Here is a 25,031-nt window from a genome sequence, read left to right on the forward strand (position 1 = left end):
TAGGAAGTGAGCCACATGGAATGGAATTAGAAAATCCTATGAAAGGAAAGGTCTCACCTGAGTAATGAGGCTGAAGGGCTGACATTCCATGCCTGACGTCTCTGGACACAGTCTGAAGTGAAGCATTCTGAGGTGGCACTTGTTGCATTGATTAGGTTGTGATCAACAGATACAATATCATTTGGTACGAATTGAGAGAATCATGCATGAAAATGAGCCCCATCCTAGAGGTTCCAGGACTGGGGAAATAAAGGCTCTATAGAGGAAGCGGGAGATTCCTGCTGTCTTAGGGTTTAAGAAGACAATAGATAGATATTGCTGTAATCACATTATTTGGCAATTAGGTTCTCTTTGAAATATCCCTTTGTTAGCATTTGCTGTGTCATACACAACATCACCATAATTTAGGTCCTTTGACATTATTTGTATATAGCTGTGTCACCAGTTGCTTCTTTTCTCCCTGGTCTAAGCTTTTAAGAGAGTCAACATATCAAAGACTCAGCCTATGGTCTATGCATTAAAAAGTTTGAGACATTCAGTCAGTTTTTCACCTCTCATATTAATTAGTGATTTATATGACTACAAGTTAGTAGGAGTGTACATAAACATCATTCCCACCACCAAAAGACTGTGTTCCATCCCTCCCCCACCCACACCAACCCAGGGTTTTCACTTTGGTGCCCTACTCCAAACTCAGTCAAATCCTGCCTTGAGTTTCCCCCTCTGCTCTTCTTTCTCAACTTCTGTTTATGAGTGGGATCATGAACAGTGGGATTGCCACTGGACTTCTATTTGTCCTCTGTAAAAGGAAAGATCCTTACTGGGAAAGAAGGCAGGTGTGAATCTGAACAAGGTGACGGGAGTTGCAGGAGGTAGAGACAGGGAGAGGGGGCATGACCATTGAGATGGCAGCAAAAGGGTGGGCAGTGCAGAGGTGCTGGCAGTGCTGCAGGAGCTGGGGGAGGGGGCAGAGAGAAAGGACCTGCACGCAGACCAGACCGTGCATATGGACTCACTACGTGTCCTTGTAGGAATTCTTTTTAAGATTTTAAAAAATCTTTATTGGATAGAGACAGCCAGAAATTGAGAGATAAGGGGGTGATAGGAAGGGAGAGAGACACCTGCAGCCCTGCTTCACCACTTGCAGAGCTTTCCCCTTACAGGTGGGGACCAGGGGCTAAAACCCGGGTCTTTGTGCCCTATAATGTGTGCACTCAACCAGGTGCACCACCACCCAGTCCCCCTTCTAGGAATTCTATAAACAGTGAACCCACTTCAAGTTCTCTGGGCTTGCTTAGCAGTGCTTATTGGTTAAAATCTGGGCAGTTCTGAGCCCATGAGAGCAACATGCAAGAAGAGAGACTTGACAGAATCCCTGGACAGAGAAAGGACTTTGGCAAGGGCGAGTGGAAGAGTATCTGTGTTCTTACTTTCACCCACAAGGTGGCGCCCGTGTCAGACTCTCCAAATGAGACAACAAAATTGCAGACATGTGTTGGGCATTATGCCAGCTGTGGAAGCTTTCTACCTTCCTGTTGTTGAGGTGGTCTGGTGTCGGGCTGCACCGCGGAGAAGAGAGCGGACGTCCAGAGCAAAGGGGTACACAGATCTTTATTATAGGATGGGGGGGGGGAGGTTTGGTTCAGACCACGTGGAGCCAGCCAGCAATGGCCGACCACGGGGGGGAGAGCAGGGAGCGAGACCTCAGAGAGGGGGAGCCGAGAGCCCAGAGAGAGAGAGGGGAGGGGTGAGGGGGCTTTTTATTGGGCGACAACCAGGGGTGACGTGTAGGGCCAGGATTGGTTGAAAGGGGGCACTCTAGGATTTAGCGGGGCATAGAAAAACCTGGGGGTGGAGACTGCATCAGAATAAGTCCTCAGCAACATCTCCTCCTATCCCTTTATATCTAAATGGACACAGTAAAGAAAAATGGAATGGAGCAGGCTTAAATGTTTTAGAGGAATGCCATGCTCGGGTGGGAAGATGTAGGACTTTCTGTGGAGGAGGGAAGGCTTAAATGGCTGCCAACCTTGTGAGATTTATGCGTCCTCCTGTGCTCAACCCCTCTTTAGAGAGAGAGACTTACCTGGAGAGACTCATCTCATAGGTTTAAGCGCAGCCTGCTCAACCATCTCTTCACAATATCTCTACATCTTTTCTGTCTTTCTATCTAGTAATAGCATAAGATGTACAAAGTCTATAAAAGACTATCATGGGGCAGAAACCTTTTGGGCATAAGCCTACATGACATAACAAAATAGGAAGGGACACGAAGGGGAGAAGTAAAAGCCAGTGTGGTGTGAAGGGAAGATTGGTGTGTAAAGGAGCATTCCCTGTTTGGGTGGGGAAAGGGGCAAGGGTACATAATGAGGGGGAGGCGGGAGGCATGACCCACCAAACAGAGGGGCAATTTGGCATTGTATAGTCCTCAAGGCAACAGTCTGTAAAGTCTATGAATTACTCAGGATCAGTCTATGAAAAACCAGCAACGTGAAGGGAAGGAAGCTGCTGTAAAATTGTCTAAAGTGTCCAAAGGGTATACCAGCAAGTCCGATAGAAGTCTCAGTCCAAAGTAGGTGACTAGGGGGAGAAATGGCAGGGGATGAAATGCTGCATGAGGAAGGTCAGCCTCTGGAATTTTGCTTTTCTGTAGATTGTGAGCTGGAACTGCCAAAACGTGACAGGTCAAAGCAAAAGCAGGAAAGGCAGACAGGCAGTAAAAAGGTTCTGTACTTGGAGTCTGCGAATCAGATTCTTCAGATCGCGTTGAGTGACATCTAGGGTTTCGGGGGGTGTGCCACGGTAGTCGTGCCATCTAGTGAGTGACGTCAGGGTGTGCAGGGGTTCAGATGGTTTTTCCGGGATTCCTGTGAAAGAAACACAAACAATCTGCTTCTCGTGGTTAGCAGGGCATCTGATTTGAATGCTTTATAGAAGAAGAGGTTTGGTGCCTTGACCAACTGAGTATTAGGGGATGTATCTTTCCTATTCATTTATGATTATATTTTATATTATTTGTCATGGTAGTCAGCCGTTTATCTGGAAGGTCCTGGGTGATTCATGGGGAAAAAGACCTTATCTTTTAACAAAGACTCTAAGGTCTAGGGAAGCGGGAACTATCTTATCCCTTTTTTTTTTTTTTTTTTGTATCTTGTATCTTGCCTTTTGTTTCCCTAGTTGTTCTTGTTGTAATTATATTGTTGTTATTGCTGATATTGTGGTTGTTGGATAGAACAGAGAGAAATGGAGAGAGGAGGGAAAGACAGAGGGAGATAAAGATACCTGTAGACCTGCTTCACCGCCTGTGAAGTGATTCCCCTGCAGGTGAGGAGCTGGGGGCTCAAACTGGGATCCTCAAGCCAGTTCTTGCTAAACCCGCTGCGCCACCACCCGATTCCCAGGAACTATCTTTTAACATAAACTCTATGGCCATGCCAATAGCAACCTTGAGGGCACATGTGGCTCCCCACATGTCCCCCTTATATCATGTTTTGATGTTTGGCGGACTTTGTTTTGTGGCAGGGTGGACTGTGCCTGTCTTAGGTTGGGGATCAGCCTTCCGTCTTACCCGTCATTGGAACACCTGGTCATTTTTGCCCAGTAGTACCAGATGCCCTGTCTTAGGTTGACTGGATAGCGCTAGTTTCCTCTTACCCGTCATTGGCTAGCCAGCCCTCTACATGGTGGACGTTCTGATGGAGGGGGACAAATCCTCCACAGCAACTCAATATTCTGCCATGTCCAGCCTATGATAGTGACTTTGTATAGGTTGCATCTTTATGGCATCAATCTGTTGCTGCAAAAGGCCATGAGCTTGTTAAGAATTATAGGACTGTGGTCCGGGAGGTGATGCAGTGACTAAAGCCTTGGACTCTTAAGCATGAGGTCCTGAGTTCGATCCCTGGCAGCACATGTACCAGAGTGAGTCTGGTTCTTTCTCTCTTTCTCATTAATAAATAAATTTAAAATGTTGAAAAAAAAAAGAATTATAGGACCTATTGTGAGCAGAAGAAGTAAAACAAGCTAGGGTCCCACAACTAAGGGTATACAGGTAAGGAAGGGGGAATGTATCCATTGATATGAAGAGGTAGGATCATATCTCAAGTCTAAGGGAAGCAGTCAGTGAATGTGATGTCCAGGGGAACAGCCATTTGTCTTTGGGGGTAGTAAAGGATGTCCGTGGCATGGGTGATGTTATAAAGAGAAACATCTTTAAATTGTTGGCTGACAAAGGCAGGCCTATGGTGGCAAGACAAGATACACCAGTTAAGTTTACAAGAATATGTGAATGTTGCTAATTCACATAGGTTGGATATGGAGGAACTTCTTACAGTTTAATACCTTACCGTATGAACAGATGATTCCTCATATGAAGGCTTGATAGCTGTAATCACTTACTTGTGAAAAACAACAAAACTTGTAACAAGTTAGAGGTTTACTATAATTGACTTTGGACTATAAGCAGACACAGGTTACTTAGAGAGTTAATGCATGTTAGTAACAATGGTTTTAACATTTAAAGTACTTCTGAGCAGATGGGTCATACAAAAAATTTTTGGTCATTCAGCACACTCACTCAAAACACAACTGGCCATTCATAACATAAGACATTCAGGGAAGGGGTAGGAGAGAGGGCTCTGTGAGCCAACTTTTGTAGGTTCTGCCATGCCATATTATGGATCCTGGGATGTATCCTGCATCTGGTCCTCTTGTGTTATTTCTTGTTCTTCAGGAATAACAGCGCCATCCTGCGGGTATTGTCGGACATGGCGGGCAGGAACCCAGACAGGTTTAGAGAAATTTTGAGGGAAAATGCATGCGAAACCCCTTCCCATGGTCAATAATGGGTCAGGCCCTTTCCAAACTTTATCGAGTGGGTCTCTCCATTTGACCTTAATAGATGGGAGGGTAGATGGTGTTTGCCAGTGAAGAATAATAGGGGGTAAGGCTGAGTTATTGTAAATATTAAAGAGATTTAACGTAGTTAAGGCTTTTGCTAGCTGGATATTTGGGGGATATGTTCCTCCTTTATCTTTATTTAGTTGAGCCTTCAGAGTTTGATGGGCCCTCTCGACAATGCCTTGTCCCTGTGGATTGTAGGGAATGCCCGTGGTATGAGTAATATTCCAGAGGGAACAAAAATCTTTAAATTGTTTACTTGTAAACATAGGTGCATTGTCTGTTTTCAAAAATAATGGGACCCCCATAACGGCAAAACAAGAGAGCATATGGCTTACAAGCTTTTTAGCACTTTCTCCTGTCTGAGCTGTAGCCCACATAAATTTAGAAAAGGTATCAATTGAGACAAACACATATTTTTGTTTGCCAAAGTTTGGTATGTGGGTGACATCAATTTGCCAAATAGCATTAGCTTTTAAACCTCGGGGATTAACCCCAAGGGTCTGGATAGCAGGTGTCTTTATGAGACTTGCACAAGAAGAGCATGTAGCGAGGATATGTTTTAACTGTGATACAGGAACATCAGGGAATCGAGCTTGAAGGCCTTTAAGATTAACATGGGTTAGAGAGTGAAAATTAGCAGGATCAGAGACAGAGACTGGGAAAGTTCCTGTGGAGGCAAGGCGGTCAACTGCGGCATTCCCTTCGGACAGGGAACCAGGAAGAGGGCTGTGGGAGCGAAGGTGTTGAATATACAGTGGTTGGGTTCGAGAACAGAGCATAGAGGCGATTTGAATCAAGAGAGGGGAAAGTGGGTTGTCATCAATTTTCACATACGAACGAGCAAGCCATGGAAGTAAGTTAACAGTATACACGCTGTCAGAAAAAAGGTTGAAGGATTCTGGTACAGCTTTTAGTGCAAGAAAAACAGCATAAAGTTCTTTGTACTGAGGGGAATTATCAGGAAGCTCAGTAAAGAGAGGTTTAGGAGATTGTTTGTCTGGGTAATATATAAGGGCAGCAGCTCCCCTTTTTCCGCCATCAGTAAAGATTGTAGGAGCAGCTCAGTCGGTAGAGCATGAGACTCTTAATCTCAGGGTCGTGGGTTCGAGCCCCACGTTGGGCGCCAGATGTTGTTGAGGTGGTCTGGTGTCGGGCTGCACCGCGGAGAAGAGAGCGGACGTCCAGAGCAAAGGGGTACACAGATCTTTATTATAGGATGGGGGGGGAGGTTTGGTTCAGATCACGTGGAGCCAGCCAGCAATGGCCGACCACGGGGGGAGAGCAGGGAGGGAGACCTCAGAGAGGGAGAGCCGAGAGCCCAGAGAGAGAGAGGGGAGGGGTGAGGGGGCTTTTTATTGGGCGACAACCAAGGGTGACGTGTAGGGCCAGGATTGGTTGAAAGGGGGCACTCTAGGATTTAGCGGGGCATAGAAAAACCTGGGGGCGGAGCCAGGATTGGTTGAAAGGGGGCACTCTAGGATTTAGCGGGGCATAGAAAAACCTGGGGGCGGAGCCAGGATTGGTTGAAAGGGGGCACTCTAGGATTTAGCGGGGCATAGAAAAACCTGGGGGCGGAGACTGCATCAGAATAAGTCCTCAGCAACACCTTCCCAGAGTGCCTTGTTTTCTCCACCCCCTCTCCCTGCCAATCCTGTTCCCGACTTACCACTTCCATTTTTACCCTGTAAAGCCCGCTGCTGTTCCTGGTTTCACTTTCTCTTCTGCGTCCCGACTGGAGAAGGGCTGGCGTGCATAGCGGGAGGCGTCCATTTTGCTAGCTGCATGTGGGCTAAACCCGCTGTGCTCACACCTGACTCTGGGGTGTCCGCATTAATAAAGAATTGTATTAACATGCCACTACGAGTTCCTCGTCTCTCAGGTGAAGCTAGCCCGGTATTTTGGAGCACCAACATGGGACCTAACCCACTCAGCCCCCAGATAAGTATATGCCACTTGGCTCACTGCAGCCTCATGTTTAACGAAGGCACTACAGTTCCTTTTCTCCCTCTTCTTATTTTTCTGAGACCCCCTCCGCCATGGGCGACCTTCCTCCTTATGAAGAGGTTTCCCAAACCCTCTACTCTTTTTTCATGAGACAGGTTTTCCACCTCTGGGACATTTTGCTCTGGATCACAGCTTTCAGGAGATATGCAGGGTCCCCTCCCAAAAGGCTAAGGAACCTTGAGGCTGCGATCCAAGATTTAAGGGAACAGGTCATTCTGCTTACCCAGCACCATACATGCTTTCTAGAGAACGCAAAGCCTGCCCCGATCCTGGCCCACCCTAAGCCCTCTGCATTTCACCCAGAGGCTTCCGTTTCAGGAGACACGTCTCTAGCTGCCGCCACTGCTTCTACAGTTTCTCCTACCTTGTCTCCACCCCCCCACCGCTACACCACTATCAGACACGGAATACCCTTGCCGGCTTCACAACGGAGCTTTTCCTCTGGAGCAAGTCCACACATTCCCGGTAAACCTTACCACCCAATAGACAGAGACCTCAGGCATGGTACCTGTATTCCTCCACAGATCTTAAAGACCTTCATTAGGCAGTTAAGGAGTTTATGCTTCATGGACCAGATCCATTTTACAAGGCCTTCTCCAGAACCTTAGTACCCCCCAAGACTGGAGGGACGTAGCTCACACTACCCTCCTGACCCGATTCTTCTATGGGAAACCGTTTTGGGGAATGGGTGCCTGCAGCAATCCCACAGGAACAGTCAGAACCAGCCTAACTGGGATTTTTGAGGCCCTTTTTTAATTAGAACACCCCCCAGGACCCATAATACAACATGGCGGAATCTGAAAAATCTAGTTCACAGAGCCCCAAAACAAAACCTCCCTACCATTTCTCTCTTCCCCCCTCACTCTCTCTGAATATCTTAAGCTTGCTGTCTGCCCCCTCTACTTCCAGTTGTGTTTTGTGAGCTGAATGACCTAATTTTTTTGTATAACCCATTTTGCTCAGAGTATTCTGAAACTTAATTGACTTTATATAAAAATCCTGGATGCAGCCATAGTTTCTGGAGATGTCCAGAAACAGTCAAAAAAATTTTTTTTTCCTCTTTTGATTTTTTTAAGTCTTGGAATAAATGTGAAATGTTTAGTCAAACTGTGTGAGTAAAGATGGTTCAACTAAGACGGTACAGATCTAAATTTGAGTTTGAAATGATATGTCTTCATAACAAAAGTTTTTCTCCTCTGTGTGTTATAGATTACATGTTTGTGTGTTTCAAGTTTGGTAAACATTAACTTAACGGTTAAAAGTTTAACTTTGAAGCTACATTCTTACCAGAGTTAAATGAAGTTTTCAATACGATTCTTTTTTTTTTTTTTTTTTTTTTTTAGTTTCAGTTACATTTATTTTATGTTCAATTTATTCCCGGGCCATAAGTTTTTGTTTCTTTAGTTTCTTCTGGGATATCTTTTTCTTCTGTGCAACCTCCTCCTCCGGTTTAGGGACAATCTGCTCTTTTTCAGTGAGGATCATCTCAATGTGGCAGGGAGAGCTCATGTAGGGGTTAATCCGACCATGAGCTCTGTAAGTTCAGCGCCTCATCTTCGGGGCTTTGTTCACCTGGATATGTTCAATGACCAGGGAATCTACATCTAGGCCCTTAAGTTCAGCGTTGCTCTCTGCGTTTTTAAGCATATGCAGCAGAAACTCAGTACTCTTCTTGGGCCAACAACCTTGAGTCCAACCCCATTGTTTGGCCTGGGCACACCTACCAATGCCACCATTGTAATGACGGAATGGCACACATTGCTTCTGTAGAGTGACAGCCTTCAGATACTTGGTGGCTTTTCGGATATGCATGCCTTTGATGGCCTGCGCAGTTTCTCGAGTGTTCTTGAAATGCACGCGGAGGTTGGAGCCTCTGGACTTGCATGATTTCGTTGGGTTTTCTGGGTCAAGCGAGTAGCGGACCATTGTGGGGGGCCACCTAAGCCGCTTGAGGGAAGAGGAAGGTCAATATGATTCTTATAAATGTAAAATTAATGTGCTAAAGTAACTGATTGTTTAAGGTAAAAGTGTAGATATTTAACCTGACAGTTCATCTCCAAAATTAAAATACTAATTCTCTATACAGGACATTTTTGGAGGGCCCCCCAAAATGCCCTGTAAACTAATCTTGTGGAAATTCATCCACAACAAATCTGGAATCAATCTGACATTGTAAATGTTTCAAAAATAATTGTCACTAACGTGTTAACTTTCTAAGTAACATGAGTTTGTTTAAAGCCCAAAGTAAAAATAGTTAAAAACCAATATATTTTAACTAAATTTGGTCTGAAGATCCTGCTGTACAGAGACTGCTACACGAGGTCACATATGATGACCTTTAAACAAAATTATACTTAAACCAATTATAACCATGGAGTTATCATATATAGTAAACTTCTAACTTGTTAAAAGTTTTTTTTCTTCACAAGTGATTGATTACAACTATGTCAAAGCCTTCACATGAATAAACATCTGCTCATATGGTAAGATATTAAACTATATAAGAAGTTCCCCCATATACAACTTATGTAAATTAACAACATTCACATATTTTTCTTTTTTTTAAATTTATTTCTTTACTGGGGAATTAATGTTTTACATTCAACAGTAAATACAATAGTTTGTACATGCATAACATTCCCCAGTTTCCCATTTAACAATACAACCCCCACTATGTCATTTATCATCCTTCATGGACCTGTATTGGGTGCAATATGCCAATTCCATTTCAGGTTCTACTTGTGTTTTCTTTTCTGATCTTGTTTTTCAACTTCTGCCTGAGAACATTCACATATTTTTCTACACTTAACTGGTGTATCTCGTTTTGCCACTATAGGCCTGCCTTTGTCAGCCAACTTTAAAGACTTTTTTTCCTTTATAACATCACCCATGCCACAGACATCCCTTTTAACCCCCAAAGACAAACGGTTGTTGAAAAGGCCTGCCAAACGCCTAGGCCCAATTAAGTAAAGAAAAAAGGGGGATACATCCCCCCAATATTCAATTGCTAAGCTAAGGCACTAACTACATGAAACCTCTTTTAATATCTATAACAATTCAAACCAGATGCTCTGCTAACCATGGGAAGCATATTTGTTTGTGTTTCTTTCACAGGAACCCCCGTAAAATCATCTGGACCCCTGCACACTCTGGCATCGCCCAATAGATGTTACGACTATAGCGACCTGACACAATCTGAAGAACCTGATTCATAGACTCCAAGGACAGAACTTTCTTACTGCCTTTCTCTTGCTCATCACTGTCTGCCCTTCCTGTTTCTGCTTCACCTGTCAAGTTTAAGCAGTCCCAGCTCACTCTCTACAGAGAAGCAAAATTACGGTGGCTGACTTTCCCCGTCGAGATAGACATGCAGTGTTTCATCCCCTGGCATTTCTTCCCCTGGTTGTTGGCATTGGACTGACGCTTCTATCATACTTACTGGTACACCTCTTAGACACTTTACACAACTTTACAGCAGCTTCCCTTTACGCTGCTGGGTTTCTCAAAGACTGACCCGCAGCAGTCCATGGACTTTGCAGCCAACTGTCTTGGGACTATACAACGCCAAATGGCCCCTTCACCTGGCAGGTCACGCCCCCTCACCTGCTAGACCCTGCCCCCAGAGGCAGGAAACGCACCCATCGTCTGCAGACCCTGCCCCCAGAGCCAGGAAACACCCTACACCCTTTGAGGCAAGAAACGCCCCTTTTTGCCCACCAGGCCTCCCCTTGACATCACATTGGCTCTTGCTGCTCTCCTCCTTGTCCCTTCCTGTCTTCTTCCAGTTCTTTTGAAAAATTTTGCATGATATATTTAGGTTTCTGCCCAGCAAGCTTCTGTTCACCCCTACACTGCTAGTCCCCTGACATAAATGGAATCTTTTACAGACCTTGACCCATTTATATATGCCCATTTAGAAAGAGGGAGATGTCGGGAAATTGTGAGGATGTGGTTGAGCTTGGCAGGGCTTATACCTGAGGAGTGTGCCAATCCTGTGTGTCTCTCTCTCTACCGAGAGGTTGAGCAAGGAGGGACAGCGGTAACCCCAAAGGTGTGCCTCTTCCTATCAGACTCCCTGCCTCACAAAGTGCCCCGCATTCCTGATATTCTGGCCATTAGATAAAAATAAAGGGGGAGATATTGGGCATTACGCCAGCTCCCCCCTGCTCCATGCTGCATTGCTTGATGCTGTGGTCTATTTACATAATCATTGTTTTATCTGAGACCCACCCTGCCTGCAGGGTATTGGTTAATCCCACTCGTTAGAACCTTTGCAACAGCTGCTATGGAAGCTGTCTAAGTGAACTAAGTTGATGTCATGGATGGAAAAAGGAACAGAAAGCTGGATCAGGGAAGAGAGTAGCTCCCAAAATGGGAAAAGTGTATAACCCGCTGTGCCACTGCCCGACTCCCTTGACTATTACTTCTATAATCATCTATCGTGTGTGTATACATTTTTTCTATGGTTCTTTCTTTCTTTTTTAAAAAATATTTTTATATTTATTTTCCCTTTTGTTGCCCTTGTTTTATTGTGGTTGTAGTTGTTATTAATGCTGTCATTGTTAGATAGGAAAGAAAGAAATGAAGAGAGGAGAGGAAGACAGAGAGGGGGAGAGAAAGATAGATACCTGATGACCTTCACCACTTGTGAAGCAACCCCCCTGCAGGTGGGAAGCTGGGGGCTCGAACCAGGATCCTTATTCCAGTCCTTGCGCCAGGTGCACTTAACTTGCTGTGCTAACGCCCAACTCCCTGTCTTCATTTCTAAGTTATACTTACATCTCCTATTATTTTCAAGTGCCAGTCCTCCTTTTTTCTTTTTTTTTTTTTTAACGATTCTCTTTTTAGATACTGATGGAGTTGGAGTTCAGAGCCCTCTGGTCATCTTCCTCTCACATATTTCCCCTTCCGGGAATATGGACCAAAATCCTTTTTGGGGAGCAGAAGGTGGGAGTTCTGGCTTCTGTAGTTGCTTCTCCACTGGACATGGGTGTTGGCAGGTGGATCCATCCCCCTATCCTGTTTCTATCTTTCCCTAGTGGGGCAGGGATCTGGGGAGGGGAGGTTTCAGGACACATTGGTGAGGTCGTCTGCCCAGGGAAGGCAGGTCCATGCAAACAGTTTGGATGGGGCCCTGGTGGTTCCCAAAGGGGTGACTTCATCATACAGTTCATGCGTGAGGATGTAGCCTTTGTCTTGAGCTGGGGGACCACTGTGGGTGAGAGTTCCAGGGGCCCAGTTCTCAGGTCACCTTGTGCTCTGCTCTTGGACCACCTCTCTGTGCTCTGTGAGGCCTTCCAAGGACCTTGGCTGCTGGCCACGCCCAACCCTGTGGCTCTGCAGCCCCCCAAGCCTACTCCTGAGAAGGCTGTCCTGTGTGCCCTTCGGTCCCATCAATTTGACCAGAGAGGTGCTGGCCCAGGGTCTCCATGAAGGGCCAGGCCGCACACACAGTAGCAGCTAGACACCCAAGAAGTATCTTGACCAGGTCCAACCTGTAGGACAGGTTCCTCATGTGGGAGATGTGGTTTCACACGCCCCTCCTTCATTCATCACTAGACTCTTTCATCACCATCACTTTCCCAATACCTCCTGTTCGCCTCCCACCTCTATTTTCTCTTAGATCCAGATCTCTTTGCTTCAGCTCTGGGTGGACCAGGTAGGATTAGAAATGACCGTTGTCAGAAACAGAGACTGTAAGTCCTGGTGTCTGCCCACTTAATCATCTTAACTATGACTTGACACCTGACTCAGTCCAGCTCTCTGTGCGTAACCATGCAGAATGTTTATTCACTCTCTTTCCATAAATTCTTTGTTTTTTAATTTAATTAATGTATTATTGGATAGAGACAGAGAGAAATTGAGAGGGAGAGGGGGAGATAGAGAGGGAGAGAGACAGACACCTGCAGCCCTGCGTCACCACTTGTGAAGCTTTCCCCCTGCAGGTGGGGACCAGGGGCTTGAACCTGGGTCCTTGCACACGTAATGAGGGCACTTAACCAAGTGCACCACTACCTGGCCCATCTTTCCATAAATTCTAACACAACTTCTACTGCGGAAAAGCACTGCCCTGCTCTGAAGTCCTGTGTCCCACTACCTGGTAACCATCGTAGTTCTCACAAAGTCTGGGAGAGAGAGGCAGGGGGGGAGGGGATTTTGGAGTTTCTTTTTTTTTACATGTTCATATACTTTGATTACATACATGTCACACATGAGTGAAACCACCCAGAAATTGTCTTTCACTTCTTGCTTCACTTAATGGTCACTTCCTATTTCATTTGATTTTTTTCCCAAATGATACAATTTCATCTATGTAAATTGCAAGATTGTATTCCATTGAATATACATTCCATATTTTGCCTCAAGGGTTATCGCTGGGGCTCAGTGCCTGCATCATGAATCCACTGCTCCCGAAGGCCTTTTTTTCCCCACTGTTGTTGTCATTATTGTTATTTTTCCATTGATGTTGTTTTTGTTAGATAGGACAGAGAGAAATGGAGAGAGGAGGGGAAGACAGAGAGGGGGAGAGAAAGACAGACACCTGCAGACCTGCTTCATCGCCTGAGGCAACTCCCCTGAGGTGGGGAGCTGGGGGCTTGAACCGGGATCCTTAAGCTGGTCCTTGCACTTCGTACCATGTGCACTTAATGTGCTGCACTACCACCCGGCCCCCAGGTTCCTTCCATATTTGGTTGTTGAAAGTGAAGCTATGAACATAGATGCACATGTACTTTTGAGTTAGTGCTTTTATGTCCTTTGGATATATCCCTAGGAGAGGCACCACTGGAACATAAGATACTCACATTCTTGTTTTTCTGAACACTTCCCATACTGTTTTACATAGAGATTGCACCAATTCGCATTCCTACCAAGGGTGTAAAAATGTTTCTTTTTCTTCACATCCTCATGAACACTTGTAATTTCTTGTTCACATAAATTTGCGTAAATTTTACACATGTACCAACAACTGTATTTGCTGCCAACTATTAGTCCTCTAATAAAAAAAAAAACTTGTCTGCCAATTCTAAGTATTTTCTGGTTTCAGGTAAATGATTGTAATTTTTGTTCTATTCTCTTAAAGAAACTCAGTGAAACTTTGATGGGTATCACATTAAATTTGTATATGGCTCTGGGGAGAATATTCATTTTGATGATATTTATTCTTCTAAACCATGAGCATGGGATGTCTTTCCATTTCTTGGTATCAGTTTCTGTTTCTTTGACTAGTGACTCATAGTTTTCAGTATACAAGTCTTTCACTTCTTTGGTCAGCTTTACTCCCAGGTATTTTATTGATTTGCTGCGACAGTGAATGGGAGTGATTTCTGGATGTCCTCTTTTTTGGACTTAGTGTTTGCATAAAGCCTGTTTTTCTCCCAGTCCTGGAACCTCTAGAGCGGGTTCACTTTCCTGCATGCTTCTCTCAATTCATACCAGCTGATATTGCATCTGCTGATCTCAACCTAATCAACACAACCAGTACCACCTTAGCATGCTTAACTTCGGACTGAGATGTCAGGTATGGAATGTCAACCCTCCAGCTTCACAACTGGTGAGACCGTTCCTAGATCATAGGACCCCTTAATTCCTTTTCAGATGGTGCACTCCGTAACAAGACCTCAAAACCTAGATATAGACCAGGTCCCATGAGATCGGGCATATGTGCCGGGTTAGCTTCACAGGTGGGAGACAAGATGACCAGGGACTCATGGCTGAGTGGTATGCAGACCAGTCTTTATTCATGTGGAACGCAGCACAATCTAAGCCATCTAAACTAAACTAAACTCTAATCACAATCCTGTCCATATATATATATATACTTGCCAAGTAGGGTGTAAACAGGATGTGACGTAGAGAGGGTGGAGCAAAAAGAGATTGGTGAAAATCAGGGTGTGACAAGGAGAGGGGGCGGAGCAGGCGAGAATTCTACCACTGAACCACCAGTGCCCTGGAGGGAGGGTGGTGCTTAGTTAACAGCGGTTATGTAAATAGAATACAGTGTTAAGCAGGGGGGATTAAACCAAATGAAACAGAAGGGGGTTTTAGAAGCAGAATTAGAAGCATACCAACACATGTGTACACGTGTATCCATAAATTAGGGCAAAATATAGACCTGAAAACAAAAGTGAACAATAGTTTGCAGTGAGTCAATACATGAGGCAAGCAAGTAGAAAGACCTTAAAAGACACCATAAAGTACCTAATGAAACAGCTTCTACTTAGACCTGGATATCCTCCTCACGTACCTCCTATTATACGTCCCCCAATCACTCCAAAGCAAACCGTTTCAGACAAAGTAAGGACTACAAAAGCTGAATAAGGGCAAGAGACTGACATACTTTAATGATGACTCTTTAGTCACTATCAGGCCACCTCATCTGCTGGGGCCCTATTCGGCGAGTCCTGAGATTCCCAAACAGACATGATGGGCCTAGACCTCGAATAAATCCCTCTCTCCATTGTTACTGGTCATCTCCATCAGGAACAACACAATAGACCCCTTTGTGGGCCCCCATAGGACCTTGCCCTCAACTTAGATCAACAATAGTAGAGAATGTTCTATACTCTGAAGGGAGACTGGACAACATACTCTATGCTAATGTCTTTAATTTCTATGTAATAGAAATTAAAGACATTTAAACTGGAAAGGAAGAAATAAAATCGTCCCATTTATGGATGACATGATACCTCTATATCCCATGAATAGGTGTTAATCAGGGGTTAGTCTTTTCTTACTTCTGAAGATTACTTTTTTGGAGCTAGGTAATTCAGATAACAGCTCCCTTTGAGAAAACTCAGAAATATTTTTACATTTCTATACATTCAAGGAAGATGTGAACATTGGGAACCTCCCAAGTCAATGTTTGGAAAAAAAAAAAAAGTTCACATGAGACAAAAACTTGTTCAGCCAGTTTTGGTCAGGTAAAGCTGCTCTTGGGTAACCTAGAAGGTCTACTAACCTTTACCACCTCTTGATTTAGTCCTGTAGATCTCGGCAGATGAGAACTCTACAGCTAACTCTCTGAGATCTGAAAGCCAGCGTAGGTCCATGACAAACTCTTAGGTTAAACTGGAAGTCCTGAAGACTGGCTGAGACTTACAATTGTGCTGGTTTTCTGTAGGACAAAGCAACCTTCAGCTTGCTAAGCTCTCTTCAGGGACCGGGGGCTGGATGAGAGAGTCTGTATTGCAGGCAGGGACTGAGATGTTCACTGTGGGTTTGCCAGATAGAAGCATAGTTTTTATATATGCATAATTTGACCTAAATGGAAGACAGCAATTCCTAAAATTTTCCTTGATTACATATATGCACATTTTATTATATTTTTAATTATAATATGTTAGCATGTAAAGTGAAGAAGACAGGCAATCTGAAGAAAAAGCTTAGTGGCTTCTATATGTTGGGTGACACACACACAAAAAGCCAGCCAGGGCAGGGGTAGATACCATAATGGTTATGCAAAGAGGCTTTCATGCCAGAGCCTCTAAAGTCCCAGATTCAGTCCCCTGCATCACAATAAGGCAGAGCTGAGCAGTGCTCTGCTAAAAAAAAAAAAAAAGAAAAGAAAAGAAAAACAGTCATTTTTTAAGTGGCTAAGAGGTTGTCATTACCAGTGGTACCATTTAATAATCTAGAGTTACAGCTGTCATGATGGTACAAGGAAGATAGTGAAAGGCACAAAATTTTGTTTGAAATTTTCAGAACTTTTATCACTCACTGAAGATGGTATACGAATATATGACACTGTCAATAGATAATCTGTTAAAACAATTAGAAATAAGTAATATTTTATAAATAAGTAAAAGAATTAGAAGTAAGTAAAGTATCTTTTAGAGAGGAACTCATTTTTTTTGATAGTACACTCTAATATAATTTGATGTATAAAATCTCAAATATGGTTTGAAACAAATCACTTAAGAGATAAAACAATTACCTGTGTAAAATATAGAACAGTAAACTCATGAACTTGGCAAAACAAAAAACAAAACAAGTTACCAACCTGTCTCTAGGATTCTGTAAAAACTGTAGTGGGTATTGGGCCAGAGGCAAAGGACTTTGGTGATGGTGCACTGTGGAGCCCTACCCCTGTGATCTTATAATCTTGTGAACTCTTCCCAAGCACTACTAAAAATTAAAAGCAAACACAAATCATTTCATACAAAATGAAGAATGTCAGGAAGAAAACGTAGTCAAGGAGAATATAACTAATTTTAACAATTTCTCAAATTTCCAGCTTTTCAATATTCAATATTCAGTCATGAAGATTTAACGTTTTCAACTTCCTCTATCTAGTACATCTGCAAATGATGATTTTTTGAATGACTGAATGAATGATTGTTACCCCATTGATCTTATGAATTTGTGTTTTGCTTACAACTACATGGAACACTGTTGGTGTTAGAGAACTGAAGGTGTGGAGTTTATAGTTACCTGAAGAATTTTTTTGAGTGAATCAGAGGAGAAACCATCATGGCTTCTAGAACATTAGAAATAGTTGACTTTTCTTATAACTCTAGGAGGTTAAACAGTATCTTCAATAAATAATTATGACAAGTAGATATATACCACAAATCACACTCATTTGTCATTGAACACGTCGGTTGTCTCCACAATGAGTGGAAAATTAGCTTTTAAAAATAGTGCTGCAATGAACACAGGTCTGTATAGATTTATTCAGGTGTCTTTGTGTCCTCTGGAGAGACACCTTGGAGAGGAATTGCTAGATTATATGGTAAGTCCATTTTAAATGTTTTTAAAAATATTTTATTTATTTATTCCCTTTTGTTTTCCTTGTTTTATTGCTATAGTTATTATTGTTGTTGTTATTGATATTGTTGTTGGGTAGGACAGACAGAAATGGAGAGAGGAGGGGAGGACAGAGAGGGAGAGAGAAAGACAGACACCTGCAGACCTGCTTCACCACCTGTGAAGCGACTCCCCTGCAGGTGGGGAGCCTGCAGGAGAGTCGGGGGCTCCAACCGGGATCCTTATGCCAGTCCTTGCGCCTCCCGCCACGTGCGCTTAACCCTCTGTGCTACCGCCCGACTCCCTCAGTTTAAATGTTTTGAGAAGTCTCCAGATTGTTTACTACAGGGATTGGGTCAGTTCACATTCACATCAACAGTGTAGCCCGGTTCCTTTTTCACCACACCGTTGTTAACTCTTGATTCTGTACTTTTTTAGTGTATGAAATTCTCACAGGTCTGAAATGGTATCCCATTGTTGCTTGATTTGCATTTCTCTGGTAATCATGACCTGAGCATTTTTTCACATGCTTGCTGACTATATGACTACCTTCTTTGGTGAATAATTTGTTCAGGTCTTCTACTCATATTTAATAGGGCTGTTTCTTGTTGCTATGTTTTTATTATTTATATCTTTTGGTTATTAACATTTCAATGTCTGATAATGAAAATCTCCCGTTTAGTAGAATATCTTTTTGTTCTAGTGAGTAGTTCATTTTCAGTTTGATGTAATCCCATTGATTTATTTTTGCTTTATTTTCCCTTGATGTTGGACTTGCATCTCTAGAGATATGTCTAAGTAGATATTGTGAAATATTATATTGTTTTCTTTTATGTGTTTTACGGGCTTTCGTCTAATTTGCACATCTTTGATCTGTTTTGGCTTGACTTTTGTGCGTGATGTGATGAGCTGGCTCTGTTGCATTAGAGCACAATCCTTTTTTTTTTTTTTTTTAGCACAATTCTTGAAAATATCCCACACCTCAGATTTTGTGGCTGCCTCTATTCTGGTGGTCAGTAGGACTTCTGTTCCTAGTTCCCACCGTATGGTAACAAACAGAGAGGCAGGGGGTTGGGCGGTAGCGCAGTGGGTCGGGCTCACATGGTGCAAAGCACCTCCCTAGGGATCCCAGTTCGAGCCCCTGGCTCCCCACTTGCGGGGGAATTGCTTAGCAGGTGGTGAAGCAGGTCTGCAGGTGTCTTTTTCTCTTGCCCTCTCGGTCTTCCCCTCCTCTCTCCATTTCTCTCTGACCTATTCAACATCGAATGACGTCAACAATAACAATAATAACCACAACAAGGCTACAACAAGGGCAACAAAAGCGGGAAAAATGGCCTCCAGAAGCAGTGGATTCATGGTGCAGGCACTGAGCCCCAGCAATAACCCTGGAGGCAAATAAATAAACAAACAAACAGAGGGGCCATTTCTGACCAGCTACCACTTGCAGGACTTGCAGTAAAGATAGCAGGATAAAGCACATGCCTAGTATTTTTGTGAAAGAAGTCGTTTTATTTTTTTTTCTTGCTTGTTCTGCCACATGCATTTAACCCGCTGCACTACCGCCTGACCCCCTTCTTGCTTGTTCTGAAACCTGGTGTAAGGGACGGCTCCTGGTTTTATGTTTGGGCATGGATCTAAAGATCTATTATGTACGATCAAAAGCTAAGACTGGTGGATAATATCTTTGACCTCTCCTTCTGCTCACTTCAGGTTAGTGCTATCTCCCTCAAAGTAATTTGTACAGTGAGAACAAAATTCTTAGCTCCTCTTTATTTTTTCCATCTGTTCACTTTATGGGTGAGGTGGTTTATTTATTTATTTATCTTTTTTAATGTATTTATTTTTTTCTTTATTGGGGGATTAATATTTTATATTTGACAGTAAATGCAATAGTTTGTACATGCATAACATTTCTTAGTTTCCCACATAGCAATACAACCACCAATACACCAACTCCAGTCCAAGGTCTGCTTAGTGTTTTCCCTTCTGATCTTGTTTTTCAGCTTCTGCCTGAGAGTGAGATAATTCCAGACTCATCCTTCTGTTTCTGACTTATCTCACTTAACATGATTTCTTCAAGCTCCATCCAAGATGGGCTGAAAATGGTGAAGTCACCATTTTTAACAGCTGAGTAGTATCCCATTGTGTATCTAGACCACAACTTGCTCAGCCACTTATTTTTGTTGGACACCTGGGTTGCTTCCAGGTTTTGGCTATTACAAATTGTGCTGCTAAGAACATAGGTGTACACAGATCTTTTTGCATGGGTGTGTTGGATATATCCCCAGGAGAGGAATTACAGGGTCATAGGGCACATCCACTTCTAGCCTTCTGAGAGTTCTCCAGATTGTTCTGCACAGAAGACAGAACAATTTACATTCCCAATTTTTGGGGTGGTTTTAATGAGCTACAGTATAGTTGTTGACACATAGGTAAAACCTCTTACCTCCCCATCAGAGGTGTCTGCAAGACACTCTCTCCCCCACCTAGATCCCACCATCACACACCAAGACTCCAGAATACCTCCGTCCCCTCCTTTCCCCTCCTTTTCTGGAGTCCTTTGCTTTGGTTCAATACCACACCCAATCTAAGCTTCACAGTATAGTTCTCCTTACTGTCCTTGCTTCTTAAGTTCTAGCTATTGTGGGGCCAGCCACTTGGGCTCCCCCCCCCCCCCCCCCGCAGATGGAGGTCAGAGTGCCCCCTAGGGGTCCTGGAGTAGCTCCATGTGCCGAGGACAAAGTGCTCAGAGAGACGAGCAGTCAGCTCTGGGAGGGCCTCAGTGGGGCAACTTGTTTATTGAAAGAAAAGGCAGGCAGATATACCCATAACTGGGGGGAAGGCTGAGGTAACCATTAACCCAAACACAGAGCAACACAATGCATAGTCACATTTTGACCTACAGACTGTTTGATCCCAATAAAAGGTTACCATGCAAGGTTTGGCCACAAGCTTTACATTGTGGGATGCAGAAGGTAGAAGGTCTGGCTTCTGTAATTGCTTCCCCGCTGAACATGGGCATTGACTGGTCAGTCCATACTCCCAGTCTGCCTCTCTCTTTCCCTAGTAGGGTGGGTCTCTGGGGAAGTGGAGCTCCAGGACACATTGGTGGGGTCTTCAGCCTAGGGAAGCCTGGCCGGCATCCTGATGACATCTGGAACCTGGTGACTGAAAAGAGAGTTAACATACGAAGCCAAACAAATTGTTGAGCAATCATGGACCCAAAGCTTGGAACAGTGGAGAGGAAGTGTTAGGGGGGTACTCACTGCAAACTCTAGTGTACTTCTGCTTTCAGGTATATATTTTGCAGTAGTTTACGTGTGAACATAAGCTCTCTCTCACAGAAACTGGTGTATATCTAGGTTTTGTGACTTTGTTAGAAAGTGAACCACCTGAGATGGAATTAGAGTATACTATGAAAGGAAAGGTCTCACCCGAGTAATGAAGCTGAAGGGCTTTCATTCCACACGTGAAGTCTCTGGACACAGTCTGAAGTGATGCATGTTGAGGTGGCAATCGTTGTGTTGGTTAGGTTGTGATCGGCAGATGCAATATTATTTGATATGGATTGGGAGAGGCATACGGGAAAGTGGGCCCTATCCAAGGGTTCCAGGACTGGGGGAAGTAGAGGCTCTATAGTGGAGATGTGAGGTTCCTTTTGTCTTAGGGTTCAAAAAGACAATCGATAGTTAATGTTATCATCACATTATTTGGTAATTGGGTTAACTTTGAACAGTCCTTTTGTTAGGGTTTGCTGTACAGTACCCAGTATCTTGTATATAGCTGTGCTATTGGTTGCTTCTGATCTGCTTGGTCTAGGCATATTTTTAATCTGATTGTTATGACTGAGACATATGATCCTTTGCTGAATAAACTAGAAAGTATGGATATCCTTGTTTTGCTCATAATCTTAGTAAAAAGTCAGCTTTTCAGCAGTGAGTAGGATACAAGGTATGAGCCTGTTAACATATGTTCCATCTAAACACACAGTTTGTTAAAGGGTATTCTTTTTATTATAAATGGGTGTTAAACTTTGTCAAATCTTTTTTTCTGCATCTATTGAGATGATTATATGATTTCTGCCCTTTGTTTCATGACTGCAGTAAGTAGGTCATTTAATTGCAGATGTAAATCATCCTTGTGTTGTTGGAATAAACCTCACATCACCATGATATGTACTTCTTTTAAGATTTTGGTGGAGGGTGGTGGCACACCCAGTTAAGTGCACATAGCACCAGGCACAAAGGAGCAGGTTCAAACCCCTGGCTCCCCACCTGGGGTGGGGGCACTTCATAAGCCATGAAGCAGCTCCCTGCAGGTGTCTCTCTTCCGCTCCCCTTCTTTGTCTGTCTCTCCCCTGTCAATTTCTCTCTGTCCTAGCCAATAAAATGGGGAAAAATGGCCTCCAGAAGCATTGGATTTGTAGTGCTGGCACTGACCCCCAACAATAACCCTGGAGAAAGAAATAAAAACAAAACAAGAAAAGGACAAACACCAAATGATCTCACTCATAGCTTGATGGGGGCTGGACTCATCGCCCAGGAAAGTCCAGGCCGTAGTTTCATGCTCCCAGAGGGATAGAGAATGGGAAATCTATCAGGGGAGGGGGTGGGATATGGAGATTGGGTGGTGGGAATTGTGTGGAATTGTACCTCTCCTACCCTATGGTTTTGTTAATTAATCCTTTCTTAAATAAAAAAAGAAAAAATATATGCCTAGAAGAATTTAAACTGTCAGTGTGGGGGAGAAGCATAATGGTTATGTAAAGAGACTCTCATGCCTGGGGCACCAAGGTCTCAGGTTCAATCCCCCGCACCACCATAAACCAGAGCTCTGGTTAAAAAAAATAAAAAGTTTAACTATCATGATTTATAACAACATATCTCATATGTAGAAAATCTAAGAATCCACCAGAAAATGTAAGAACTATTAAATAGTAGTTTGGAGATACAAAATAGATATACAAAATCTGTTTTGTTTCTGTACATTAATGCCAAACTATTAGAAAGAGTAATGAAGAAATAATCCAGTTTACAACTAGGTAAAAATAATTTTAAAAAATACCCAGAAATGTATTTAATGAAGAAAAAGAGGCATAATAAATTTGAACAACAGATTAAAATTAATTAATTAAAAAAATAAATAATAAGTTAAAAAAAGACTTCACTGTCTCAACAATAAGTAACCCTGATGAAACCTGTAAGAAATAAGAAATACAGAGGTCCAGGAGGTGCCAAGTTCAATCCTCCGGTAGCATATGTACCAGAGTGATGTCTAGTGTTTTCTCTCTCTCTCTCTCTCTCTCTCTCTCTCTCTCTCTCTCTCTCTCACCTTTCCACTAATAAATAAAGTCCTTTTAAAAAGTATAATTACATTCTAATGCTTCCTGGCATTATGCTCTTGGCAAAGTACTTGATCTCCCTGAGACAGTCTTCATCACTAGAGAATGGGATCCCCTATGTGCCTCCCTCCTAGAGTAGCTGAGAGTTTAAAACATTGCAGCTGCACTGAAAAGTCGGTTACACCTCGTGCTAACAGCTTCCTCAGCAAGAGAGAGCATACCAGCGCCTCTCACCATGACTGTGCTGCTTCTGGCCCAACAGTCTTCATGCTTCTCTCTTTTCTTGGGGAGAGAGAGAGAGAGAGAGAGAGAGAGAGAGACAGGGAGAAGAGTGGGGAGACAGAAGGGCAGAGACACCAGAGCACTGGGACTTCCTTTCCTTTGGTGTTGTGCTGTTCCGTGTAGTGCTGGGCTTTGAACCCCAGAAACACATACGGCAAGGCAGGTGCCTGACCAGGTGAGCTAGCCTCCCATTTCTCACAGCTGGAAATATCCTGGCTTTTCTGTGACTGAAAAGATGAAAGGAGTCAGTGAACACAGTCCAGGTCAGTGACTGTATAGGTAAGGTTCCCGGTAATTAGGAGAAATCACTGAGATTTTGAGGTTTCTGGTGAAGCGCCACCCACCTTGCACAACAGTGCAGACTTCTGGGTGTATTTGATTTATAGATTAATTGCCGATTCCATGCATCTTTCTTGAAGGCTATATTCTTAATCTATTTCATTCATTGCAAAATTGTACAAAATCTTGAGAAGCATGGGCTTTGAAACACTGAACATAAGTAGTTTACACAGATGAAATAGCCTTTTGATTGGTAAACCAAATCATATCAATCGCTTTTTAATTGGTAAAACAAAGCATATCAATGTGACCCTGTTTTACTCTTTTTTTTTTTTTTTCCTCCAGGGTGGGGGCTTGGTGCCTACACTATGAATCCACTATTGCTCCTTTCCCATTTTTGTTGCCCTTCTTGCTATTGTTGTTGAAAAGGACAGAGAGAAATCTAGAGAGGAGGAGAAGACAGAGGAGGAGAGAAAGACAGACACCTGCTCACTGATTGTGAAGCGACTCCCCTGCAGGTGGGAGCCGGGGGCTCGAATCAGGATTCTTGCACCGGTCCTTGCGCTTAACCCACTGCACTACTGTGACGCTGTCTTATTGTTAAACTACAGTGACATGACAAATTGCATATATTACATGTATCATATATACACTTCGAAGGTAAAGCTTTTTTTTTTTTTCCACTCGCAATCATATTAACTAGAACTTCATTTTTCTTTGTGATGCTGGCAGGGACTCTTTGTTCCCCAAATATTATCTATTTCAGAGTTGTGGCCATTCTGGCTACTAACATGGATATATATATATATATATATATATATATATATATATATATATATATGTACAATGTTATGTTGTGACAAAGGTCTGACTTCTTTTATGCAGCATTCAAGCCTCTGTCAACTTTCTCTGTAGCATATTAAAATCACTTTATTCTTGTCTGTAAGAATCAAGAGTTACTTAAAATAAATCTGTTTTACCCTTATAAGCACACTGGGAGCACATAAAATGTGTCAGACATATTTTCATTTTTTAAAACTCTTTTTTAGATTTACTTTCTGGAATTTTTCAGTTCAGTTTTTATTTATATGCCCTGACTCATGGGTCATACATTTCGCTTCCTTAAACAGGAAGTTTATAAATAAGCAAGTTTTACTACCACTTTCAATTTATTTATTTATTTATTTATTTATTTATTTAATTTATTTATTTTTACCAGAACAGTGCTCAGCTCTGGTTGATGTTGGTTAAGGGGATTGACCCTGGGACTTTGGAGCCTCAGGCATTCGAGTCTCTTTGCAGAACCATCATGCTACCCTGCCCTCTGCCAGTTTACTTGGACAGCACTTTCTTTGCTCATGCAATGATTTAATCAACAATCCATTTAAGAATATTTTTTTTCAGACTATAACATACAACTTCCTGAAGGTGTTCAAAGGTGAGAGCTCTGAGGAATATTAGAGACTATATGTTTAAA

The 25,031-nt window shown here is 43.0% G+C and overlaps 1 pseudogene; it reads right to left on the reverse strand.

Moving 5' to 3' along the window:
• Positions 1 to 8,220: 8,220 nt before the first annotated feature.
• Positions 8,221 to 8,872, reverse strand: LOC103113210 (large ribosomal subunit protein uL22-like; annotated as a pseudogene).
• Between the last annotated feature and the right edge of the window lie 16,159 nt (positions 8,873 to 25,031).

The sequence above is a fragment of the Erinaceus europaeus genome, chromosome 1, assembly GCF_950295315.1.
Source record: "Erinaceus europaeus chromosome 1, mEriEur2.1, whole genome shotgun sequence".
Lineage (NCBI taxonomy): Eukaryota > Metazoa > Chordata > Mammalia > Eulipotyphla > Erinaceidae > Erinaceus > Erinaceus europaeus.